The sequence below is a fragment of the Trachymyrmex cornetzi genome, unplaced genomic scaffold, assembly GCF_001594075.2.
Source record: "Trachymyrmex cornetzi isolate Tcor2-1 unplaced genomic scaffold, Tcor1.1 scaffold64, whole genome shotgun sequence".
In the NCBI taxonomy this organism is placed as follows: Eukaryota; Metazoa; Arthropoda; class Insecta; order Hymenoptera; family Formicidae; genus Trachymyrmex; species Trachymyrmex cornetzi.
Genome location: NW_017299959.1, coordinates 69,103 through 75,483, shown reverse-complemented (window position 1 = coordinate 75,483; position 6,381 = coordinate 69,103).

Below are 6,381 nucleotides of genomic sequence, written 5' to 3'. Positions count from 1 at the left end.
CGCCTGCTGCCGCCCAGCGGTGGTCGCGCGCCACAGGAGAGGAGGGAATTTTTAAAAGAAGAGTCCGCTAGAGAGAGAGCTTTCATGAAAGCTAGGAAGAGTCTGATTAACTTGAGGGGAGGTTTGGAAAGGAAAGGAAAGATATCAACGGGAGGGGAGGAGTTATCTTGAGATAAATAACGTCTGAGTGGAAGAGCCTTATGTTCAAAGAGAGGACATTCAAATATAACATGATTGATGGTTTGCCTTATTGGACCACAGGTACAGTCCGGAGAATCAATAATATTGACCCTGTGAAGACTCTCATTCAGATTATAATGGTTGGATCTAAGCCGGTTGATCATAGTAATTTCTTCTCTCGTGAGCGAGTATTCGTGAAACCATGTCTTCTTAGATGTCAGAGGGTAAAGTTCAAAATGTAGCGTGCCTTTGGTTTGGGCTCTGGTCTTAAGATAATTGTTAAATCAAAGGTCCGCTGCTTTCGTAGCTTCACAAAAGAAGTCTTCAAAAGGAATTTTAAAGTTTGCAAGTACCCCATTGGTTGCGGCATTCTTGGCAATACAATCGGTAGTTTCGTTTCCAGGGATTCCTTCATGGGAGGGAACCCAATAAAGGGTAACGGATATTTGTGCCTTAGCCATACTTAAGACAGCTTGTTTGATGAGATAGATTATGTAGTTCCTCTGGTAGTGTTTACAGTTACAGATTGCCTCTATGGCACTCTTGGAATCACTGAAGATGGTAATGCGGCTGTGATTTGCGTCCATTGCAAGAATAACTGCTTGATAAATAGCCCAGAGTTCCGCAGAGAAAATCGTTGTTTCCATAGGTAGCTTATGTGCAATCTGGATGTCCAATTCAGGGGAAAATATACCCGCTCCAACCGGGCAGTCGGGTTCCTTGGATCCTTCGATATAAAATGTAATTGCATCCTGCCTGAAGACGAAGGATTTGTGTAGGAATTGTGCCGGGATAGAGCCTGGAGGGCCATCCTTATCACGGTCCATCATATCAAAGTTGCTGAAGATTTCATGGGAAAGAACCTCCAACTCATGCCAGAATGCCGCAGGATAGACAGAAGAGTGGATGAGCTTTTCTGCATGCTTAGTTGTGACGTACATCTTAAATAAAGGAGAGTGCCGAATAGCCTCAACCTTACGATTTTTACGAAAGGCAACAAGTTCCATCTGAATTAAAGCTGCATATGTTTCACTGAACTTGAGAGACATCGACTTGTAGATGTGTTTAGAAATGGCAAGATTAAACCTAAAATGTAGGGGCGGAGTTCTAGCCTCGCCTAACATGGTGTTAATAGGAGTGGAGATGCGGTATCCCATAGCCTTCCTAATAGCTTTATATTGGATTCTTAAAAATTTAATAAAGGCCGTAGACTCAGTGTTCCAATTGAAGAATTGAGCTCCGTATTCAATAGCACTACCCAGGATGGAACAGTAAATAGTAATAAGTAGACCAGAGTGAGATCCCCAGGAGACACCAGAAAGCGCAGTGTTGATGTTGACTATATTTTTTCCCTTCTCAGAGAGGTATCTAAGGTGAAGTTTGCCATTCAAATTGCTGTCAAGGATGACGCCGAGAAAACGGTGAGAATATACTCTGGGGATCTCTTGACCGTTAATAAGTATAGGAGAAGGAGAGGGACTATTCGAGTTCCGAGAGAAAATGATCCATTTGGATTTCGATGGGGAGATGTCGAGTCCTCTACTTCTCAGATATTCATGGATGTTATTAAGAGATTCTTGAATATGTTTGATGGCTTCAGATACATTACTCAGAGTAGAAAACAGAACCGCGTCGTCAGCGTACTGGAGTAAGCTAACTTTATCGTGTACCTGGGAGGCCATATCTTTAAGGTATATGTTGAAAAGCAATGGGCTGAGGGTAGAACCTTGTGGTGTTCCCTTGAACGAGTTAAAAGGGCCCAGAAGTTCGCCATCAACCACAAAACTCAAAGACCTCCTGCTAATGAAGTTTTCTACGAACTTCCTGATGAACGCCGGAACCCCGATGTCAAAAAGGTCTTGAACAAGTATGTGCGGGTCGACGTTATTGAATGCACCAGCAATATCAATAAAGACTGCAACCATAGAAAAACGATTCAGAAAGCCAGTATAGATTTTAGTTGTGAGTGAGGCCATGTTATCTGCGCATGATCTGAAGGATCTAAAGCCTGATTGACATTGGGGAAGTATAGGGCGTGACTCGATATACCACATTAGTCTAAAATAAATTAAGCGTTCCATGAGCTTGGCGAGGCAGGGAATTAGAGAGATTGGTCTGACCGATGTAACCCCCGGCTTAGGAATGAGGACTACGAGAGAGTTGGACCATGTAGGTGGAAGGACCCCCAGGGTAAATATGTCATTATAAATCTTTAAAAGGTATTCCATGAGTTCGGAGGGGAGTTCGAGGATGATCGAGTAATCTATCTGATCAAGTCCGGGAGCGGATTTTTTGCGGACCGAAGATAACGCTCTGTTAAGGTCTTTTATGGTGAAAGGTTCACTTAAAGGATGGAATATGTCCGCGTTTTGCGCATCTTCGAGAAGCATCATTTCTATGGATTTAGTGAAGTTGGGAAAGCAGGAAGGTGGGCATAGCTTGGAGATTGCCTCATGAGAGCTCCGTTGGAGTTCAATGTGACTAGCAGACGACGTACTCTTAGTCCGTTTGAAGCTTCTGATGAGAGACCAGATTTGTGCTGTGGGGGTGCGCCCGTCAAAACTTTGGACGAGCTTACGCCAGCCGAGTCGCTTATTATGCGACAGGATACGCGAGCATTCTGAGCGGGAAGATTTGAAATGCGCATACGCGTCCGGAGAGGGATGTGCAGTAAATTCTTTGAGAGCTCGTTTCCGTTCAATTACTGCTTGCGTACATTCGTCATTCCACCATGGGGGAGGATCCGGCCGTTTAGAATAAACACAGCTAGAAGGAAATCTTTTGCGAGCCGGGATATAAGTTCTAGCATTTTCAAGAATAAAGGAAGTAAGTTTGTCGTACCTGTTTAAAGGGGAGACGTCCGAGTTGTCCAAGACTTTCGAGGTGCCCTTAATGAAATCCATGGAAAGATTTTTAAGGTCATCAGGTTTTAAAGAAAGTTTATAACAGAATTTAAGAGAAAATTGTGGTATAAATTGGAATTTTAGGATTACAGGACGATGGTCACTACCATACGTATCTTCTTCAATTCGTGAACTGGAGATTGTGTACAAGAGTGGGGAGGCTATTGCTAAGTCTATATTAAAAAATATTGGCATTTGAGGATGGGTGTACGAGTGTTGGAGAGTTTTTATTGAGGATGATGAGGTCATGTTCCTCTATTTGATTGAGGAGTTGAATGCCTGCGGATGTATTGTATGAGCAGCCCCATGCTCGGTGATGGGCGTTGAGATCTCCAGCAATGAGGAATAGTTTGAAGATTTGAAATTGATTGATAAGACGAGTATAGAATGACGGAGGGGTATACTGACCAGAATGCCTATATAAGTTAATGACTATGGGGTCTTTAGGAGAAAGGAGTTTAATCGCAAGCAGCTCCGTCGATGAGTGAATAAGGATAGGAACATTGAGCGTCTCAAATAAAATGTTATCCTTGATTAATATGCATACCCCTCTTTCCCCAGATTGAGTGATATCTGATCTGATGATTTTGAAACCGCGGAGATTGAACTTGTTATTCGGTTTAAGCAAAGTTTCTTGTAAACAGATTATATCGTAATCAGGAGAAATTGATTGCAGAGAGGTTAAATTGCATCTAACTCCTCTGCAGTTCCATTGCATTAGTGTCAGATTGCGAGCAACATTTTTGGAATCACCGCGAGGATGTTTGATGTTGGGGAGAGATTTATTAGATATATGCGAAAGAGTATTAGGAGTTGTCTGTAAGAATGCATTAGATCCGAAAATTATTACCTTGAAGCTGAGAGGGCATAGAAGGATACTGTGACGGGTGATAATTAGAAGCAGGAGAAGAGAATTGTCGTGTGTTATAATTATCTCCTGCAGCTAAGCCAGAAAATTGATTATCTGAAGGATGAACAGGTAATTGAGGATTCAAGTTAGAACAAAAAGATAGAAAGGTGCTAATAATTTTGGAAATATCACTAGTTTGAAAGAATTTTAGGACGTCCATGATCAGATGTAGGATTTGGTTAAGAGAAACCGAATCAAACATGGTAGGATTCATGGAAGGGGGAGAGCAGCTAAAGCCAAGAGGGGGGGAGGATTCTTGTGGTGTGAACTCATCAGGAGAGAATTGTGGGGGTCTACCATTGGGCTCCCACAGTGCGTCTCGGTGCGCATCCCTATCGTAGCCGGGAGAGAGCGGCTGCGAACCTGAGCCTTTTCTTGGGTGGGCAGCTGTACCAAATACAGGAGGAGAGTTGTTTACAGGATTCCTCTGCGAATAGGTCACCCTTTGCTGCGGATGTATTTGGGACCTGACGGCATCAGCATACAGTCTAGAAGTATTAGAAGTCTCATTATTTTGTAGAAGATTAAAAGAGTTATGAGATTCAAAGTTGGGGTGACCCTCAGCCCGATTGTGAGTTCTTAATGCAGGGAAGTTGCCTGAGTTGAGGTAAAGGTTCGACCTGGGTACATGATTGCCATAGCTGTTAACAATTTTCCTAGCGTCGGCGATAGGGATGTTTTCGGCAGCTGCGAGGCCAATGATATGTTCGTGTTTAAGGATATGAGGGCAATCTTTTGATATGGCAGTGTGACTGCCTTGGCAGTTTATGCATTTATTTGGCTCACCTTGCATGGGACAAACCTCATTTTCTGTATGTTTTTTGTTGCCACAGGTTAGACATCTAGGTTCTCCCTTACACACTTTAGCAATATGCCCAGCACGATAACATGAGTAGCAGATTTTGGATCTTGGAATGTATGGCCGCACTTCGTGTCTGGTCTTAAAAATGAAGACTGCTTCTGGCAAATGTTGTCCTGCGAATTTAATAAGTAAGGTTTTAGAGGGGGCATATTCACTAATACCATCCCTGACCATCCTGCGGTTGAGTCTCTGTACGTCAATTATTTTGCAGCTTCTGGAATGCACTTCTATACTAGAACGTAGAGTCTCAAGGTCGATTTTGATAGGTACGTCCTGGATAACCCCGGTCCTCAAGACTTTATATGCGGGTATAAATGCACGAAGGTTATGTTGTGAGAAGGCAGGATTCTCCGTGATCTTGTTGGCGGCGTTGGCAGAGACTGCCTCAATGAGAATTTTACCTTTGCCCATTTTCTTGATTTCCTGTATACCGGGGATGCGAGCCTTGGCAATGATGCTACTAATCATGGTGGGATGCAAAGGCGTATCTCGGTTAGTATGATATACGTATACGACATTATCTTGATTCTGATAAAATAAGGGGAGTCCTTACGCTGAGATGAAGACGATCCATTAGATACATTATTACTACTTACTGCATAATCAGGAGATGCCGGCTGAAGTGAGTTCTCCGAACGCAGTGTACGTTTCGCTACTTCTGGACCTTTCTTAGCCGGTATGGCATTTGTAGAATCTCCTTCGCTGTCCCCTGTGTTGGTACTTGCACGTTTTCTTGTGTTAATAATCTCCGAAACAATCATTTCATGTGAATCTGTCGAAGTAGGATTAGTGAGATTCTTCATAATAACATTAGAATTGTCCGTAGTATTAGATGTTGGTACATTAGCAGAAATGGCGGAAAGACCAGATTCTTGCGTAAGATCTTTTAGCAGGTTTAGTTCAACTGGACCGATTGAGCCTAAATCATTGTAATCTGCGGAATACACAGAATTGGGAGATGAGGGGGTATGCGGATTGGAGCTGTATGTAAAAGTAGGCGGTTGCAGGGAAAAATTGTTATTCGCGCGACCATCATCACCGCAGCCCCCGCCTGAGACCGAAGCCATCACAAGCGGGGGGAAAAAAGAATGTCGTTAGATAAGCAAAGTTTTAAAAACGGGCAGAGAGACACAAAGTAACACGGACACACAGAAAGATCTGTCGTCAAAAGAGAATAAAGAATAACGAATAACCGGCAACAGACACCAGAGATCAACGATGCGAGGTTATGGTTGGTAAATGCGCGCACGTACGACCCACTCGACAGTTACGAATATATCACATTTCTCCACTGTCTGGCCGTCCAGTTTCGATGATTACGGGCATAACGTAGACGAGTTCGCCGATGCACTTTTGTCAACATGGGCAATCTAGCACGAATTCGTGATCTTAAACCTCTTTCGTGAAGGTGTCTTCTTATCGTTTGAGTACTAATAGTAGGGGAGGCCAAGCGGGGATTTTGGGATTTACTCGAGCGCGTCAGAATAACATAAAGGGGGAAAGCTTGCACCCTAATAAGTACCTCC